Source organism: Serinus canaria, chromosome 11 (genome assembly GCF_022539315.1).
Source record: "Serinus canaria isolate serCan28SL12 chromosome 11, serCan2020, whole genome shotgun sequence".
In the NCBI taxonomy this organism is placed as follows: Eukaryota; Metazoa; Chordata; class Aves; order Passeriformes; family Fringillidae; genus Serinus; species Serinus canaria.
Window position 1 is genome coordinate 19,598,995 of NC_066325.1, and position 19,861 is coordinate 19,618,855.

Consider the following 19,861-nt stretch of genomic DNA (forward strand, 5'->3'; position numbering starts at 1 on the left):
TTGGTTCACCACAGAACCATGGAATAGTTAGGGCTGGAAGGTACCTTAAAATTCCAACCCCTGCCAGGGGCAGGGACATCTTCCACCAGACCACGTTGCTCCAAGATTCATCCAACCTGGCCTGAACAATTCCATCTGGAAATTCTCTGCGGAAACTCCTTCCCTACACTCTTGCCTACACCACAATCCCTCCCTTTGCTGCTCATTCCCCTGGCAACTCTCCCTCCATTCTCCTGGGCATAGCAGCCTGCTGGGAGTGTGGTGTGCCCTCACTCACCTCCTGCCACCAGCAAGACTGGCCCACAGGATGGGAATGGGGCATCCCAGAGGACAGGAAGGGAACATCCCGGCATGGAGCTCCTGTGCTGCGTTCCAGGGGTTGCCGGCAGGGAACAGGGCCGGCTGCTGTGCTGATGCTGCACTTGCCACTAATGAAACATTGTAATACAGCCCTTAAAGTGACACTGTGCTGAGCACTGTAGGATTCACTCCCATGGCCGGGATTCACTCCAAGGCCAGCAAAGAGCTTGGAAATTCTCCTCTCTCCCCTCTTTCCTAATGGAGCAGCCAACCGAACTCTGCTCCTGCCTCTACCTGGGACAAGTTAGAAATGTCAAGATCTTCTAAGTCATAAAAAGTGTTAAGCTTTACTAAAGTCTCTATGGGAATCCTTGCACTTTCAAAGATACAGATAATTCAGATTCAAAACCTGGACTTTACCATTTCTGTCACCTCCGCTAAACTTTAATCACACATTTATTTAGAGTTCTGGGCATGTCTATTTATTTATCAGAAAAAGAAAATTAGTGTCATAGTGGTGTGTATTCTTTGAGATACAGGTACTCAATACAGAAAAACCACTGGATTCTCCTACAGTAAAGCCTAAAGACCAGCCACACACAAGGTTTTGTGATATTCCCAGGCAGAAGAGAAGAACCCTACAGAAAAGGTTCACCAGAAAAGAAACATGGAAAAAGAACCAAGTTATTCATGCAAAAGTGACCAGGAAGTTCCTCGACTCCACCCGGGATCTTGGTGCACCATCTGTATAGGATCAGCTCCAGCCCATCCAAACCTGTGGCCGATCCCAGGGCAGCAGTTCGCCAACAGAGCCTTCAGAGCCCTGGAAAAGCTCTTTTCTTCCCGTGTGTTCTCTTCACCCCCATTTGCCCCCTTTCATATTTAACCCAGATATGGGAAATGTGAGTGACAAGCGGGCGCTGCCGCCACTGGAGCGGGATTGCGCTCCCGCCTGTGTGAAACGCCGCTCTGGAAGCAATTTGTCTTCCCGTCTCATTTCACATGGGAAGTCCATCCGCCAGCGGGGCCGTGCCCCCGCCCGGCCCCTCCCTCCGGGAGCCCGGCACACAAGGGGACATTGTCCCCCCTGAATGACAAACAGTTTCGTGACGCCGAGGCTGGAAAGCGCATCAGACAGGTGCAGGGAAGCTTGGAAAATCGGTGCGTACGCGGTGCCGCGATTTGGGGACAAGTTAATTCCTGGGGAGAACACACACGGAATGCCAACAATAGGCTGGGAGGAAGCGAGAGGGCTGGGGGCCATGGGGGGCTCCAGGCTCTGCCCCTCTTGCCAGTTCTCCCACCACATGCACAGGCTCCAGCTCCGTCAGGACAGATCGCTCCTCCCAGCAAACCTGGGTTTGTGGAGCTGTACCCATGGCTCAGCTGAGGGACAAGGACACAGGCACAGCTTCCAAACTCTCAGCTCGTCTCAAAGAAGCAACTTCACTGCCCAACCAGGATAAAGTACGGAAAGCATCTGTAGGGAAGGTGGGGGAAAACCCCTTTACCCGGAAGGCAGAGCAGCCCTGCCCTGCTGGTACGTTCACAACACAACACTGGCTGGTTTTGGTGGAGCCCAGTGACCGGACAAGGAGAAAGGCCATGAACTACACCACAAGAAGTTCCACCTCAACATAAGATGAGCTTCTTCCTATGGAGGGTGGCAGAGGACTGGAACAGCTGTGGGATGTGGGGTCTCCCTCTCTAGAGACATTCCAAACCCACCTGGACACCTTCCTGTGCCACCTGCTCCAGGTGCCCCTGCCTTGGGCTGGATGATCTGCAGAAGCCCCTTTCAACCCAAAATATTTGGTGATTCCAGTTATGGCATCTCCTGGAGCTCCAACCCCATTTGATCAATTTTCCCTACATAAGGGATTTTTAAGCATAGAAGAGAAAACCCAGGTAACTGCCAGGATGTGTCCCTGCAGGAACCATTCCAGCCAGTTACAGACAAGGGACCCCACCAAGACACACCAAAAACCAGGAAGGCCAGGTGAGCTCTGCTGCCACCACACCACCAATTTATTCAATTATCTTAGGGGTTTTGTTGTATTTTTAAATATGCACCAAGTGGTTCATACAACAGAAAACACAGAGCCAAGACCTTGAAAACCACAGCTGGTGTATAATAACTGCACCACCTCTAAAGACCACTTTTAAGTCCTTATCACACCCAAAGTTTCATCCAAAAGCACCACCACATCCAATGATTCCGCCTCTTCAGCGACCTGCCACACTTGCACATCAGAGCAGAGAGCTAATTCAGCTGGAAACAAATACAGCCAGACAAAAAAAAATTCTCTTTATAAAAATACAATATTCTGTCTCTAATCCAGTTCTACAGGCCCACAAGCAGCTCTGCCAGCACAATGGATGGGAAGCATTTAAACCTGGACTGCAGCAGAAGGAGCTGACATGAAATATCCTTTTTAACAGGTTTACAGAAAACCAAGACTAGTAACAGAAATCACAACATGCAGAAAAGGTCTTAATTCCCTCCACCCCAATAAATATATTTCTGTATTCAACATTTAAGCAGGAAGCAGATCAAAAACCAGACTCAAATGAGGTGTTTTTCATGAAAGCCATATGGAAACGCCGCTGTTGGATCCCTGCAGCCACCCCCACCGGCCTCCTGCTGCCCAGGACCACAACTTGTTGGAGCAGCTGCACTGACTCAGGCAGCAGAGCCACACCGGGCTCTGCCAGGAGGAGGAAGATCCGCCTGACTGGGAAGGACCATGATCCACCCAGGCTGTTAGTCAGCCCTCGGCACCGCACGCAATGCTCCGGTGGGTACAACTGACATTCAGACCACTGAAAAGCTGCTCTGCCTTGACAAAAAATAACTTAAAAATGCATCACTACTGCCAGATGTGAAAAATTCCTCCTGTCTGGTTTCCTGGAGGGAGCAGGAAGGGAGGCTGTGACCACCTCGCCCCACGTGTGTCTGGGTCACTCCCGCTCAGCTTCGAGTGGTACCTCTCGGCAGGGAATGCACCTCTCAGCAGGGAATGCACCTCTCCATCTCTCCCAGACAAGGTGCCCCAAAGCCATGGAGTGAAACAGCACCACATCCTCATGAGGAAGAGCCCCTGGCAGGACCCTGGGACCGGGAGTAGTTTGTGCCGTGCCGGTACGGCTGACGTGCGCCGGCACCGTGCTGAGCTGGCAGCCAGCCCCACTCATGTGCCTTTCCTGGAGCCTCTTCCAGCTCCTCCTCAGGGGAGCCTGCTGGGACAGAGCCTTCCAGCCAGGAGAGCTCCAACAGTCGCCTCCTCACCAGCGCTCCCCACAGAGCAGCCCTGAGTCAGGGGATCTGGTGACCGCACCGTACCTGGAGGGCTCTGCTGGCACAGAGGTGCTTCAGAGACCACCAGGGCTCCCACTTCACCTGGAACTGAGGACTTGACCAAATCCCATCCATACAACACTGTCTGAAGGATCCCACCATGACAGACACACCTGCCCCACTGTGCCCCGGCTCCCTGAAGCTAGAGGTGCCCCACTACGCTCCCCAAGGAATTTTTCCACAACACAGGATGCTATTCCCCAAGCAGCTTTTCTAAAATCCATATCTGTATTCCCTGAGCAGTTTTTTGATGACACCTCTGCAACGTCTGGTGACCAGTTTGGATTTCTACACGATCTTCACAGCTATAATTATCTGTCATTTACAGATAACTCCACAGAAAGTTGTCTTTACATGTTGTTTCCTTTGGAGTTGTTGGTTCCTTGTCCCTCCCAGCACTAAGGGTCTGAGGAACCAAGTAGTTTGGGGAAGTTTCTTTAATAGAATCCTGGAGTGGTTTGGGTCAGAAGGGACCTTAAAGCTCATCCAGTGCCATGGCAGGGACACCTTCCACTGTCCCAGGGTGCTCCCAGCCCTGTCCAGCCTGGCCTTGGACACTTCCAGGGATCCAGGGGCAGCCACAGCTGCTCTGGGCACCCTGTGCCAGGGCCTGCCCACAGGAAGGAATTCTTTCCCAATATTCATCTCTAAAGTTTGACCCTGTTACTAAGTGAAGATGATGCCCATCAAGCTGAGCTTCTGCGACAAGTGATCCACACTCAGGGTTGGAAGACTCATCACAACAACATGAGGAAACAGAGCAGGTAACAAAATACTAAAGGTACAAGTCAAAGCTTATTTTAACAAATTTTCCCCATCCCTCCTCTCAGCAGCTGGAATTTACCCCCCACAGCTGCCTGGGGGCTTCATGAAGGACAGACCTGGAACCCACCACTCAGTTTTTCACCATCCCCCAAGAAGACACAGAAGCTGCCTCTCAGAATAAAAGCACTTTCTATTAAACCACAAGCACATAACACTCCCCATTCCATAAGAAAACACACAGCAACTTTTTCCTAGTGCTACTCCCAAAGCTCAGACAGGTCAGGGAGAGCCATCAGCAGAATTCACTCTTCTCAAAGAGCAGTGGGTTGTGAGCTCTGCCCAGCTCTGCTGCAGAGGGTGTGTACAGAGTATCTTTGGGCTAAAACGTTGCTTTCATGTGTAAAATGTAACCACATTTACACCTAAAATACCATCCTTAGAAGCATCCAGACCAACCAGCTCCTTACACTCCCTCCCAGGGAGGTGGGACACCGGAACTGGTCGAGCTGGTTGCTATATAAAGTCTCAAGCACCTGGTTCTAGTTTTCATTAAAGATTAAGTCAGGTTCTGCTGAGGCTTAGGAAAAGTACTGGAAGTCACCAGTCCTAATGATTCCTCAGGCTGTCAGTAGGAACTGAGTATTTTTCCTAGCGTGGGACTAATGGACACAGCAATTCCCAGTCTGGTAACTCCTGTGGGACACAGTAAGAGCAGCATTTTGCACAGGGAACACACCTCCAGCTGCTTTCCCAAAGATGCTCCTGCAGGCAGGAGCTTTGTAAAGAGCCAATGACACTTCCAAAGACAGCTCTCCATCCTGCCCGCAATTTCTGGAGAATTCAACAAGGAGGCTGGATGCAGGGTCAGCCTAGGGAGTCATGCAAAGTCTTGGATCAAGCGTCAATAAATGGCAGATTTGGAAGGAGCAGGGAAAGGATGGAGCTCATGGAATGATCTGGGTGGCAAAGGATGTTAAAGCTCACCCAGTCCCATCTGGGATGGACACCTTCCACCAGCTCAGGCAGCTCCAAGCCCTGACTGACGTGGTCCTGGAGTTCTGGGGTTGGAGCTCGGCTCAAGGCACTCCACACAGAGGGAAGAACTCCCAACATCCACCTTCCAGAGCTCCTTTCCACCCCTCAACTACATCCTCTCCCACAGGACTCTGTTCTGAGCTGGAACAACTTCCTTGTTTTTCAGCTCCCAGGAGGTTTCCCGGTGACACGCAGCTCCTGGTGAGACTGAAGATTATTTTCTGCCGAACCAGCTGACATTTGGAAAAGTTTAAATATCAAAATTTCCTCCTCTGTAAAAACTGAAAATAATACATACAGAACACATGACATATCACTGGCATTTCACAGCTTGACTCAATCTCCAGTTTGCAGGCACACTCTTCAATTCCTCTTTAATTTAAAAAGATGAATCTAGACTCAAAAATATGGGAAGTGCCCATTGCTTCCTCTTTGGAGTTGTATTAATGCCTTCTGTGCTGAGATCTAAAGTCTGTCCTCCTTGGCAAATAGTGCTGAGATTAAATATGCTTTTAAAATCATTTTACATCAATTAAAATACATTAAGTATATAATTTCTAGACATCACTAATGCTACTTTTCCAACCTATACAAAAATACAATGGTGTTTAATTCATAAACTCATCTCAGCATCAAGTATTGAGGTTCTCTGACCAGATGAGGAGATAAGGACCCTAAAACAACGTGGCCTCTGCACAGTCCAGTTATTCACAGATTTTAAATCTCACAATCACCTATTTTTTAAGTTCTGGTTTAATATATGTGGCATAGTAACTACTGAAAAAAACGCCCAAAAATGAAATCAAAACATTTGCCTTTGAAAGGAACATCCCTAATTACAATCACTGGTTTATATAGTCCAAATTTTACTATATTTCATTTATTATTTGTTGCTGTATCACTTTCTTAATATGCATCTGCTAAGGAAGAAACATTCTGCTTTTAATGCTTCTAATTACCAACTTTTTTTTTTTTGAAAAAAGATTATTTTTTAAAGTTAAATACTTAATTTGTTTGAAAATAAATGCTTCTAGAGGTGCCTCAAGTAAGAAATTGTTTAACATGTGTTTTAGAGCTTTTCCAAACTCTTTTTACGGTCCTGGAGCCTGGCCACATTTGTGGAAAAATGCAATGTTTCAGCTTCAATTTGTCTGTAATTTCAGTGAGATGTTGCAAAGAGCTTTAGGAGAGAACACAGCCAGAGCTTCAGCCAGTTTTTCAATTAATATTTGAAAAAAAATCACTTTTTTAACAGCCACGGAACTCAACTTCCCTCATGCAAATCTCCTGCCTGAGGTCACTTCCCACTGACAAGGTTTCTTCCTGCACCCTTCCCTGATCCCAGCTGGGGTTCAGGTGATGGAGCTGCAGATCCAGGGCACAGGGGAATGCCCCTGAGCAGGAACTCCCCAAAGGGACGGGGACAGGGACCAGCAGGTGGTGGTCCCCGAGGTGCCCCAAGTTCAGACCCTGACTCCTTGCCTGCACAAACCACTCCTGTGTTAGTTTAACACAGCCCACCCGGGCTCCAAGCAGATCCCACCACCCTCCATGAGAAAGGCCCATCATTTCCACCAAAACTGCTCTCCCTGGCCTGTGTGCCCGCCCTTCTGACTGCAGCTGCAGCTTCCTGCTCTCCCACCACAGAGAGGACACCAATATTTGGAGGAAGGATTTGGGAGGGCTGTTTTGAGAGACAGGCCCGGGAAGGGCACACAGACGGGTCGGGAATGGAAGGGCCGCGTTCAACGGAGATGGGCGGGTGTGAGGAGCTCCAGGCCAGGCTGAGCTGCTCAGGGCCCAGGGCTGCAGCACTTCCCCGAGCCCTGCCCGGTATTTTTAGCCTGGTTTCCTGAGGAAGTGAGGCCCCGGGCTGCAGCGAGCCCCCCGCTCCCGGCACGGCCCCAGGAAGAGGAGGCCCCGGGCAGGCCCGGCGGGAAGGGGAGCGCCCGGGCACTGCCCTGCCCAGCCCGGCCCCAGCCCGTCTGCCAAGGCCGGGAGGGGTCTGGGGACAGGGAAGGAGAAGCACTGCAAGGGGGCTCCATCTTGCACAACCAGCTCTGTGCCTGTGCTGGAACCAAGGCACCCAAATTCCTGTGGGATGAAGTGACAGGAGGCTGGACAGGGCTTGGATAACCTGGTCTAGAGGAAGGGGTCCCTGCCCACAGCAGGGGTGGAACTGGAACAGCTTCAAAGTCTCTTCCCACCAAAACCATTTCATGATTCTACAAAGGCTCAACCAGAGGCATTCCCTGTGCTGAGAGCATTGCTCCAGCTTCTCCCTGTCCCCCATTGATAAGCCTCTGTGTCCCCAAGCCCTGGGGACACCAGCACAGGCTCTGGGTGACAAGCCACCTGCCCTGAGGCCACATTTGCTCAGGTGTGCTGTCACCAGACCTGCAGCAGTGGGTGGCCCTGGGCTCTTCTGCCCCACCACCACCATCATCCCCGGGGCCACGGCAGCTGCAGATGGTCACAAGTGATTTACTGTCACTTTAAAGCTCACTGCAATCCCAAGTCAGCAGGCCAGGCCTAAAATGTGCTATGTCAGTGGTTTCTGTAGAATAACAGCACATCACTTCCTTGGGGAACTGTAAAAACTGACTCGCTCTCTACACGGAACCCGAAAAGCAAGAAATCACCACACACAGCAAGATCTCAGATAACTTGTCACTATGGAAGAGTAAATGGGATAAAGTCAGAAAAATTCAAGGGAAAAAGAAGACCAAGAAATGGATCAGGAGAGTCTCTGAGCCAGAGACCCAAAGGGTCACCTTTGCCAGAGCTCAGATGTGGTACTCGAGACAAAACATTCTGTAATGTGGTTATGCTCTGAAGCACTGAAATGCTATTTAAAAACAATAAAACACTGACTAGGAAGAAAATGTAAGGTGAGACTGAAGGTTTTGGAAATGGAGAGCATTCTCTGCAGTCCCTGGCAGGTGAGCAGGCAGGGAGGGACAGGAACACCCAGAGCCCAGCCAGCTCCTCTCCAACCACTGCTCAGCTACAATCAGCTGAAGAGAACAGCAGCAAAAATCCTCCTCCCAGACCGGAAAATATAAGTCCTTCTGAGAAGATGTTCCTACCTCCATCTCCACCCTGCAATATCTGCATGAATTAAATATACAGATGTGCACTCAGCTCCTGCCAGGAAGGAGCTGGGACACTCCAGGTGCACATCAGCCCCTTTTGGGGTAACTTCATCTCCTAGCTCAGAGGAAAACCCTCACAGGAGATGCCCAGACTTTGGTTCTTCACCCTGAAAACTGGTTACAAACAGGTGCTTTAATTATTAGAGAAACGGTCTCACATTCCCAGGGCTGGCTGGTTGGTCCTGTCAAATAAACTCCATGTCAAACTGACTGTCAGTGACATTTTCCATCTTCCCCCTTGGCCTCCCTCTCCCACCATCCCCCTGAATGCCCAACCAACCCTTTCACAGGTTTTCAAGCCCTACCACAGCTTTTTTGCCCAAACTGAGATACAAACAGGACTTCCACTACACCTTGCAGCTCTGCAGCACACAGAGAACTTCAATTCAAATAATGAGTTTTTAAACACAGATGCAAAATTAAGTGGACAAAGCAACAAATCAGATGCAAAATTAAGTGGACAAAGCCATGAAGAACAAACCAGCCATGTAACACAGAAAACCCTGGAAAACAGTATGGAACAATACTGTACTACTTAAAAAAACCTTCCAGAGCTTTCTGTGGGAAGGAGGAATCGCCACTATCAACCCAAGGAAGAAATGATAAACCCGTTGTCCCCAGCTTGGGAGGGGAAGGGGGACAGTATCTGGATGTGACCTCAGCGTGCTCCTGGCTGGGAGCTGATAGAGAACTGCCCTTGGCAAAGGGAAATTCCGTTACCCAGCACGAGGGAAGGGCCAGGGAGCCCAGCTGGTATCTGTGCTCAAATAAAACCAGTCGTTACCCCAACATGAAATCACTCAGTGAAGGGATGCCACTGTCACTATCGCCACACCGGCACCAAACTGACGGGCACAGCCCCAAGGCCCCACAACAGGGCTGGGCTCTCAGCAACCCCCAAAAATACTTGGAAAGCGAATCCATCATATAAGGCAGGGCACACATCCTGTTTTTCTGGAGCTATACAGTTTCTCAAGTGTTATAAAAATGATTTGCCACTGAACGAGCCAAATGTATTGGAAAGATAGAAGCAGCGCCTGGGGTGGAAAGAAGGTGTTTTTAACACGCTCGGGCCAATTAAGATCTCGAAGGTTTCCAATCACTCCCCTCCTCTTAACCCAACAGAAGGAAACTGAGTTTAGCAACTTATTTAGGGTTTCATTTGCTAATTTGCAAAAACAAGGAGAAATCTTCCCCTGCTCTCCAGCATCTTGTTGGGGAAGCTCCTGCCAACACGCGAGCGTCGCTGCCAACAGCTCAACCCGGCGTGACCCAAAGTTCTCCCGGCGGTGCCGGCGCGCGGCTGCGGGAACGCAGGGAGGGAGCAGGGCTGCAGAGACAGCCCGGGGGGGTTATCAGAACCCTGACATCACAGCTGCTGCAAAATGAACCCTGTAAAAAAACACCACGCTCTGAGCCAAGTTTAAACCAATAAGCCAAGTTTAAACCAGTCAGGGCTCAGGTAACGGAAGAGTGACCCCGTGGTTCATGCTCGAAAGAAGAGAGCTGCTCATGTGCTGCAGGGCTACAGCCAATGAAGCCTTTGGGAAAGCAAAGTTTTCCTCTTTCCCCTCCACACAACTCAAAATGCTACTTTGAGATGACTGTTCTCGGTTTTACACTGATGAGAGCTAGGTCAGAGCCAGCCTTGGAAAGTTTTACTCAGCAGCAGCTTTAGAAACCATAAATTATCTTTAGACTAAGTTTACATGCTCCCCCCACAGTGTGACTGCCAGCTCCAGTTCTCAAGGCTCCTCTTTAGACACCACAAAAACTCTCCAAAGACCAGCACAACCTTCACCCAAGCACGGCAGGGTTGAGAGATAATCCAGAATCACCCTTGCTAAGACAAGCACCAGACTAAGGCTGAATTCAAGACTAAGGTTTAGCACTTTCAACCCCAGGCAGGGCCAAAGCTACAAAACCCAGAGAGGAGCACTAACACCTTCAGTTGCATCATCAGGAGATTCACTTCCAGTGGGATGAGGAAAAAAAATCAAGCACAAATCAAGCAAAGCTGGCTATTTGTGGGCTAAGCCCTAAAAGTTAAAATTAGGACGACGTCTTCAAAAAACTTCATTCTTAACTGTTTTTGAACAGACCTGAAGTCAAAAGAGGTAATCAAAGTGTTTTATTAGCTAAGGGGACTGGGACAATGCTTTGGACAATCCTCTCCAGCACTCATTGACAGCAGTTCTTTGTGCCATGGAGGCAGAATCCCAACCCCAAATGTTCTGGGACACGCAGTCCTGGCACTGCTGGATGGGGTCTGACACCCAGGTGTCCATGTGGGGCTGTGGCACTGAGGATGAGCCTGCACCAGGAGCAGGGCTGGCCCTTGCCAATGCCATTCCTGTGCTCCAGGCTGGAACAGGAGCCACAGCTGCCTCTGCCTGCAGGAACACGGGAGGGAACATGGGCACGGCTGGCTCCAGCGAGTTTCAGGCAGCCTCTCGAGCATGGCAGCGTTTGGGGACAATTCCAGCAGCATGGCAGATGTTGACTCAGGAGCTGTCACTCATGGGCTAAAGTGAGAACATCTGCCACTCTCTTCTCCAAGCGAGCTACTCACGGCAAGAAAATTCTGCACAGAAACCAAGATCCTCAAATAATCTCTCCAGGGCTATGGGGGATAACACTGACACAGTCCAGGGCATGGAGGTTTTGGGGATGGCTGGAGAGGTGAGTGGCACCTGTGAGGGCTCCAGCAGCACAGGTACTTCCACTGCCCTGATGTTTGACAGGACAGCCTGGAGTGTATTTATTTAAGCTGAAGACAAACCCTCAAACGATGTCGGGATCAGAAATTAATGTAAGGTAAGGGAAAATCTTCCAGACAGGGATTAGCTGAGAAACCCCTGCTGGGAACTGAAGTGAGTGCCAAATTGTGACAGGAAAGATTAATACTTCCAGAGGCATTACCACTACAAAACATCTGAGGGAAGAATGTTTTCTAGAATGTTTTCTCCTTCAGAGCGAGGGTTGTTACCTGCCACTGCCTGGAAAAACTCCTGCCCAGGTATTTTTAATGCACATTCCACCACAGGGCAATGGATTTCTCCTATGCCATATATCCCTGCTAGGCAAAAATTAAGATATCCTAGAGATAAGGTCCAGAAGGTTCCAGAAGCTTCTCCAACTGGTCTCTGCACACTGATGACACCTTCATTTCTCAACTTCCAAACTCCAACAAATCTCCTTCAGGCAGGAGTTTCAGCAAACACCAAGCAGGATCTGTAAACTTTATTATCTAAGGAAAATGTCTGAGAAAAAGCCCTCAGAACATTCTTTCTGCCCATTGTCAGAAAATTCAAGCCCTTGGCCACATCCCGTGTTCTCATTTTCTTGCACACTCTTTCATATCTGGTTTTGGCACTGACCCTACAAAGGCTTTGACTGTGGATCTGTCCACACATTCCAGCAATAAATGACACTAACTGGAGTCATTCTTTAAAATATCTGTCAAATATAATTCTTTCAGTGTTTCGATTCTCACTGACTTGCCCCCACAGAGCTTGGATGAAGTCATAAATTATATGTTCTGCCACTCAATTTCCCCTGATTGTTTGGTAGAACCTCTCCACTAATACCCAGTGATCACCAGCTACCTCGTGGCTTAAGTGGTTTCCAATCATGAAAGATTTATCCAGTGTGACTTCCAGTCAATCATGGAGACACTGAAACGGCTCTCAGGCTCTCTCCTCGAGACCACAGCCCAGCAGACAGACTCCAGAGAGGAGGGAAGGCTGATCAAAGTGCTGACTGCAGACACCCAAAACTCACAGAGAACCTCCAGCAGCTGCATATGAAAAACATCTCTGTGAGGAAGGCAAAAGCCCTGTCCCAGTAGAGCCCTGGGTCACAGCACGTGCAGGAAGCCCTCCCAAACACCCAGCACATTCAGGGAAGAGCTGTTTCCTGGGACAACACAGGATTCACAGATCACTGAGGCTGGAAAAGACCTCCAACCCCACTGAGTCCAATCTGTGACTGATCCCCACCTTGACACCAGCCCAGAGCACTGAGTCTCACCTCCAGTCACTCCTTGGACACTGCCAGGGATCCACAGGCAGCCACAGCTGCTCTGGGCACTTGTGCCAGGGCCTCACCACCTCACAGGGAAGGATTTCTTCCCAATATCCCACCTAAATCAATCCTCCTTCAGCATAAAACCATTCCCCCTTCTCCTGTCAGCGTCTGCTCTCTCTGTCCCTTGCTCAGATCTATCACCCAGCTTAGAATTCCCTAAAACTCAGCAGCCAGCACTCCAAGAGATGACTGGGACAGAACTGCAAACACCACCTGCAACAGGAGCACACAGGAGGTGACACAGCAGGTGACACCAGTGCCAACTGGGCAAGCCAGGACAGTGCCCACACACAGAGCCCTGCTGCCCAGGGCTGCTCAACTGCAGGGTAACACAGCAGCTTCCCAGAGCCTGCCAGTGCAGAACTACGGGGAATTAATTGCTCCAGAACGAAAACTAGAAGAGTAAGCACAATTTATTTTGCCACATTCTTAAAATGAAATAAGAAAACATTCAAACACTACAGCTTATTTAGATAATACACACTGGAAGACATCTTTTACTGCTGGCAGCTTGAAAGAAAAGAACATAATTACAATTCCAAGCATGAAATGAGCTCTCTTCCACACATGCCTGAACCAAGCCTGACTGTTCCACCAGCTGTAGTGAATCAAAGCCGGCAGGATTCAACAGAAAGGCCCAAGAAGCAGCAGCTCTGTGCCTTTAACCTGGAATTGAATGGCACCTGGATCCGGCAGGGCTGCTGAGGTTTTAGCAGTTGCAGATGTGCAGCTGATGTGGTGCAGGAGCATTTGATCTCCCTGGAATGTGGGACCCTGAACAATGCATCTGTGTGCTGGCCCACCACAAGGCCGGGTGTGGGCCCGGGGGATACATAAAAGCCAACATTATACTGCAAGGGAAAAGAAAAAAGCCCCAGCATGAGCTTGACTGTTGTTTAACTAAGAGAAAAACAATAGCAGCTTTGGTGGAAGTGTGTGCCAGAATGACCAGTGGCCACTTCCAGAGACATTCTTTGTTCAAGTGCTTCCACACTCCCTCCTTCACTGGCACCCAAAATCACAAAGGTACCGAAGGGGCTGTGAAACCCAAATCCTCTGTGGCTCCTGCACCTCCTGCTCCTCACATAAACAGCTCCAACAGCTCCAAACTGCAGCTCTGGGCATTATGTCCACACTGAACCAAGCTTGGAGCCTCCCCGTTGGGAAGCAGCAGTGTGACACAGTGTGACACTCGGTCACAAACCCCATCACTTCCCCCACAGGCTGCAAATCCTCACCCTGCACCAGGACTGACAGCCCCAGCTACAACCCCTCCTGCAAACCCAGGCTGAACTTCACTCACAGCCCTGGGAAAGCCTCCAGGCTGGGATGCTGTGTCCCCCAGAGGGGCTGAGCTCCAGGGGCAACCAGAATCCCTGGCCTGGCCACCAGCAGCACACAGACACAGTGACACAGGTGTCCCTGCAGCCAGGGCAGTGGCAGCACACAGAGCTGAGCAGCAGAAAAACAAACACCAAACACCAGGGGAGTTCACGCTGCTAGAACTCCAACTTGAGCCTGTGTTGGAACAGAGCTTTCCACAAGAACCAGATTCTTCTGAGAGGAGGAGCTGGGAGAGCTGCTGCCAGGGATTCTGCTGGGAACGAGGGGAAGCCCAGCCTGGGAGGTTTGTCAGGTTATCTATGAAGTTATCCTGACCTCCAGAATCACCCCTTGCAGGTACAAAACCATGAGCACTGCTCTCGAAGAAGTGCTCCTAATGTGACCAAGAAAAAGACAAACTATCACTCTCAGCTGAAAGAAGTGGACATTTCTCTTTACCCTCTACACAGATAATTCCATAGGATACTGGCAGCACCACGGGGATAGGTACAGCCTTCTGCTGGCTGCTTACAAGGTAAAAGAGAAGCAATTCAAATAAAGAAAGAGGTTTAGGTCACATTTTTATCACCTCAGCTGAATTAAAATGCAATATTGAAACTGCAGTAATTTCCATGTGCAACTTTAGCTACTCCATTAAGCCTCATATAGAAAGTGTAAAAATAGGAATGGCTACAATAAACTAAAAATCAGCAAATCTGACATAAAACCACCAAAATTACGAATATCTATATAAAATCACACAAATGTTAGTGCATGTTATATATATATATATATATATGTATGTGTGTGTGCAAAATTACTTATTCTGCCTGCAATCATCCCTGCTACAGCGATCTTTCCTTCCCCGTTTTTCAACCCCAAAAGGATTACCGTTTCTTTCCAGACAAGAACTTCTGCCAACATTCTGGAGGGCTGAAGTCCAAACCACACATAGTTCAACAACAGCAGAGTTGAACAAAAAGGAAAACTGGAGCTTTTTTTATTTTAATTATACCTTGTGAAAGTATGGCTGAGCAGGGGGAAAAAGTAGTCCAAGTCATTGATTAATTCCAGAGTAATGAAGAAAGTTCATGGCACACTGCAATATATATTTTACTAAGTTCATCGGATTTATCACCAGCTTTTAATGGCTAAACTGGAGGTGGCTCTCCAGGAAAACTCCCACTGCTTGAATTCTCACACTGGAATGGCTGGGAGTCCCCAAATGAATAATTTTACAGGCAAGGGTTTCATAACTGGGTCAAAGCAGGGGGATGACGGTATAAATTCTTCCTCACCCAGCAGAAAAAAAGCCAGGATCAAGCTCCTTTCCCAGGGATCCCCAAGGTTTTAATAGGGACAAAAATTCCAACTTTGCAAAATTGCAAAATCCAGCCTCTTTCAACACCTTTTAATTGAAGCCGTGCCAGGAGCGTGTCTGGAATTCTGAACCCACTTTCTCCTGAGCTGGAGCTCTGAGCTGGCAGCATCAGGAACAGGAGCTTTTCAGAACAAAAACATCTAAATCTGCATCAAGGGGTAAAGCCATGAAGACTCCCAGGAGAAAAAAAAGACTGAAAAAGAGCAGCTGGGAACTAGGGCTACTCCAGGGTACCTGATGGATCCTTAATGCTGAACATTCCAATGTTAAAGCCACGAACACTTATGGTTTTAACACAAACTGTCTCACTCCTCTGCCCAGGACACTCTGTCCTCCTTGTTTATATCCAAGAGCTGTTCCAAAGAAATGTATTAAGGACTAGGAAAAAAAAAAAGTAGAGTCCAGGACTTTCTTCATTCCTCAGAGCTACTGTAAATTAAATATTAATACAGAAACTATTTCTGTGAGCAAAGGAAGCTCAGCACAGGGAGGTTTTTTTTTTTACCTCACTTTAAAGTGACACCTGACCTTAAAGCCACCACATCCTCCAGGGCAGAAGCATCTGTTGGCAGCACAGGATTCCTAAATAAGCTGTCCCTGCTCAAAACCATACAATTTGTATGGTAACAGCACAAAATATCACTATATTAGAGGGTAATTTTAATAGTTTAATACAATTATTTAATTCAGCATTACAAAGGGGTCAGTCTCAGCCTGGGGCAGTGTCCTGGAGGTATCCAAATTACAGACAGAAGCACCAGAAGACACCACCAAGAGGTGATCAAACCCATAGTTCATCACTTCCCTGGCAGCTTTTAGTGTGCAGACCATCAAAGCTGAACTTCTTTGTTCACATCCTTTTGCTCCAGAGCCCAGGGGCCTTGGGAATGAGACACTGAGGAATTGCCCTGCTTGGGCCAAGAACACATCCTTGGAATTCCATGCTGTACTTATGCCCAGCTCACTGCTGCAGCTATCCCTTCTGAAGGTCTCATTAATGCTCTGTCTCATCCTGGCCTGGGCTCACACTGACCCAGCTCTGAGCCCAGAGCCATTTCACAAGGATGGAAAAAAGAGCTGAAGCAGCTCTGAAGGCTCCTGCAGGCAGAGAGATGTTCATCCACATTCCTCTCATGGAGTCACGGAATGGTCTGGGTTGGGAGAACCTCAAAGCTCACCCCATCCCACCCTGCCATGGCAGGGGCACCTCCCACCATCCCAGGCTGCTCCATGCCCCATCCAGCCTGGCCTTGGGCACTGCCAGGGATCCAGGGGCAGCCAGAGCTGCTCTGGGAAATCCATCCCAGCTCCTGCCCACCCCACCAGGGAACAACTCCCAATTCCCAATCTCCCATCCAGCCCTGCCCTCTGGCAGTGGGAGCCATTCCCTGTGTCCTGTCCCTCCATCCCTTGTCCCCAGTCCCTCTCCAGCTCTCCTGGAGCCCCTTCAGGCCCTGCAAGGGCTCTGAGCTCTGCCTGGAGCCTTCTCCTCTCCAGGGGAGCACCCCCAGCTGTCCCAGCCTGGCTCCAGCCATGGGGCAGATCCAGAGCACCACAGGATGAAATCCTCCCCTGGGGTCCCACATTCCCTGCAGAGCAGGAATCAGCCCCAAGGACAGTATCCAGCTACAGGAAATCTAAACTGCACTTCAACTGGAATTGTGGATGACCTTCAAGTAGGGGACACTTAAAAATACATCTGCATGTGCACAGAGAGCTGTGGGTGTTTTAAATGCTTTCCTACCTCAGCAAGCTTGAGGTCAAGGCAATGAGGGAAGTTTCTCTACTTTATATACTCGAGGGTTTGGCTAAATTCATATATTCAGGCTCCCCTTATAGCACTAAATAACCAAACACTGCAAGGAGAAAGAGAGGAGAATTTAGCAAAGGAAAGAGAATTCAGCTGTGTGACACCTTGCCAAAGGCAAAGCCCAGAGGAGCTGCTACCAGTTGGTTTAGACAGAGATTTCCTTCAGACTCTTGTAAAAGCTGCATTAAAAATGAGAGGAAGAAAGGATTCAGGACTGGGCAGCTGCTACATCCAGCTGCAGCCCTGACTGGTGACAGGAAAAGAATACATGATTATTTTTCCTCATTATTTGTTTCCATGTTTTTATTTTGTCCAATTATTTACTACCTGTTGCTATTTGATTTTGACTCCATATAACTTCCATGCAGCATTAAAACTCTAATTATGTTAATGAACATAATTTACCAGACAGTAACAAGTAGATTCTCTACCAGTCTCTAAGGTTACCCAAAATAATCAGAAAATCATAGAATATCCTGAGTGGGAAGGGCACAAGGATCATCCAGTCCAGGACACCCCTGGTGACCAGAGCAGAGATCAGAGCTGCCCTTCCACAGGAATTCAAAGACAGGAGAAGGGTTGGTTTATTCCTCTGTTATTACCCTAAACCTCCCCTTAAACCTCTCCAAAGCAAAGCTCTCCAATGGATTTCTTTTCACTTACTTAAAATAAATTTCCCCAAATGTTTATTTCCTACATTATCTTCAACCCAAACGTGCATTTCTCTTACAAGAGTTAATTCCAATTAACAGAATGCTGAAAGGCTTCCTGCAAAAAACAACTACAGGATATTGGCAAGACTACAAGAATGAGGTAAAAACTACTGAAGACAACAAAATAATTTTCTTCTGACTGTGCAACATAAAAAGAAAGTATATTTCTCATATGACACCAGCAGTAAGTTTAGGACCAGCAGAGAATAACCAGAGCTATTCAGTGCTGGCCTTTGAATCCTAGTACTGTTCAACAGCTGAAAAATTATAAAAAAGGATAAAAATTATCAAAATCAGAGAACTCCTCCCATCACACCCACTCACATCCATCAAGCTGACCAGCTCCTCTCACTTTTCCAATTCCTTCAAGTATTTGTCACCTCCAAGCTGGAGGTGCCACATGCACGAGACCACACCCAGCTCTCCTGCTGCCCTCCCATCTTTCACCAAACTGGGAAACAAACTGGGTGTCAAGACCTCCAGGAAATTCAGAATTAAGGTTAAATGTTCAGCAAGGAAACCAAGGACACTCCCAAGGAATGGGCTCTGAAAACCACCTGGCTCTGCCCCATGGAGTCTGGGCCTCCCTGCAAGGCACACGACAATTTCTGAACTCTGAGGCCTGAAAGCATTAACATTTTCTAAGGGTACCCAAGGAACTGATGGCTGTATTTTCACATTACTGCATGCTAGGATGAGTCCAGACACACCAACTCCATCAAAATCCAACCTTTCAGATCAGACAAAAACCAACTTCTGCCACTGGTGCAATGCTGGGAGAACTGGACATCAGCTCAACAGAACCCTCAGCATTCACTCTGGAGCTTAGATAACCACCAAAATAAACACCTGGAAAACTCAACTCCAGTGACACAGCAAGGGTAAAATCTCCAACAAACACGAGGCCTCAGGCAGGAAAGCCATGGAATTATGGAGTGCTTTGGATTGGGAGGGACCTTGAAGCTCACCCCTTGCCACAGGTAGAGACACCAAGACCAGGTTCCTCTGGTGTCACCACCTGCAATGAAAACACCACCAGACCTTGGCACCTCCTGCCCCAAACACTACCAAGGTTATGTGATATCAATTCACCTTGATTTTGCAGTTTAAGCCCAGGAGTGCAGTCTCACTGGGATAACAGAGGGTGTCTGCAGTGCTCTGTGCCTGTCCCACCATCAGTGATGGCTTTGGTGCTCCTGTGACTGCCCAGGAGAACCACAGCCACCACCAGGGCCAGCCCACTGGGACTCTTAACTCACTGGGGCAAAAATAAAGGAAAAATAGGACTCCATGACCAATTTTACTGGCAAAAGCAAACACAGCATCCATTTACAGTGGCCATTTCCCAAAATAACCTGTACCCATGGCTGCTCTCCCTGCCCCTCTGCGAGAGGCTCATCCAGAAAGGTGACAAGCACATTCCTGGCTGATAAGGGAGCCCCATGCACCCAGCTCCCCAGAAATAGCTGCTGTGCTCCAGAGTAACCTCTAATATCGATAATGACAGGGATTTAAATTTCAAATAAATTTAGATGAAAGATTAAAGTCAGCTCCAGCGCCGTGGAGATGCTTGTCTTCCATAATGAAGGAGCCCATAAAAATAACAAGGGAGAAGATTTACACCCAAGCTCCTCAAAAAAAAAAAAATAAAAAAAAAGGAATGAATTACTGATTTTTGCAGCTACTTAGTGGTAGGAACAGATGGTTCCAGGCAATAGTATTGACAACCTCCCAAGCTCCCACCCCCAAAGGTGAGCTGCTAAGTCTGTTCCAAATTCAAGAGTTAAAAACGTCGCAGCTGAGGCTGCTCTGGGGGAAGCTCAGGCAGTCCCACAGCTCCAGGGCTGCACTTTGCCCACTGCTGCTCTGCCCTGGCCCTCTCCCAAGGGCTGTGCCTTCCCAAAGCACCCAGGCAGCTCCTGCAGCCATCTG

General features: G+C 48.6%; 1 protein-coding gene across 7 annotated transcripts in view; it reads right to left on the bottom strand.

Annotated features, from left to right (window-relative positions):
* ANKRD11 (ankyrin repeat domain containing 11) overlaps positions 1-19,861 on the bottom strand; it is a 131,958-nt gene that overhangs the window by 80,918 nt on the left and 31,179 nt on the right. The window lies entirely within an intron of this gene.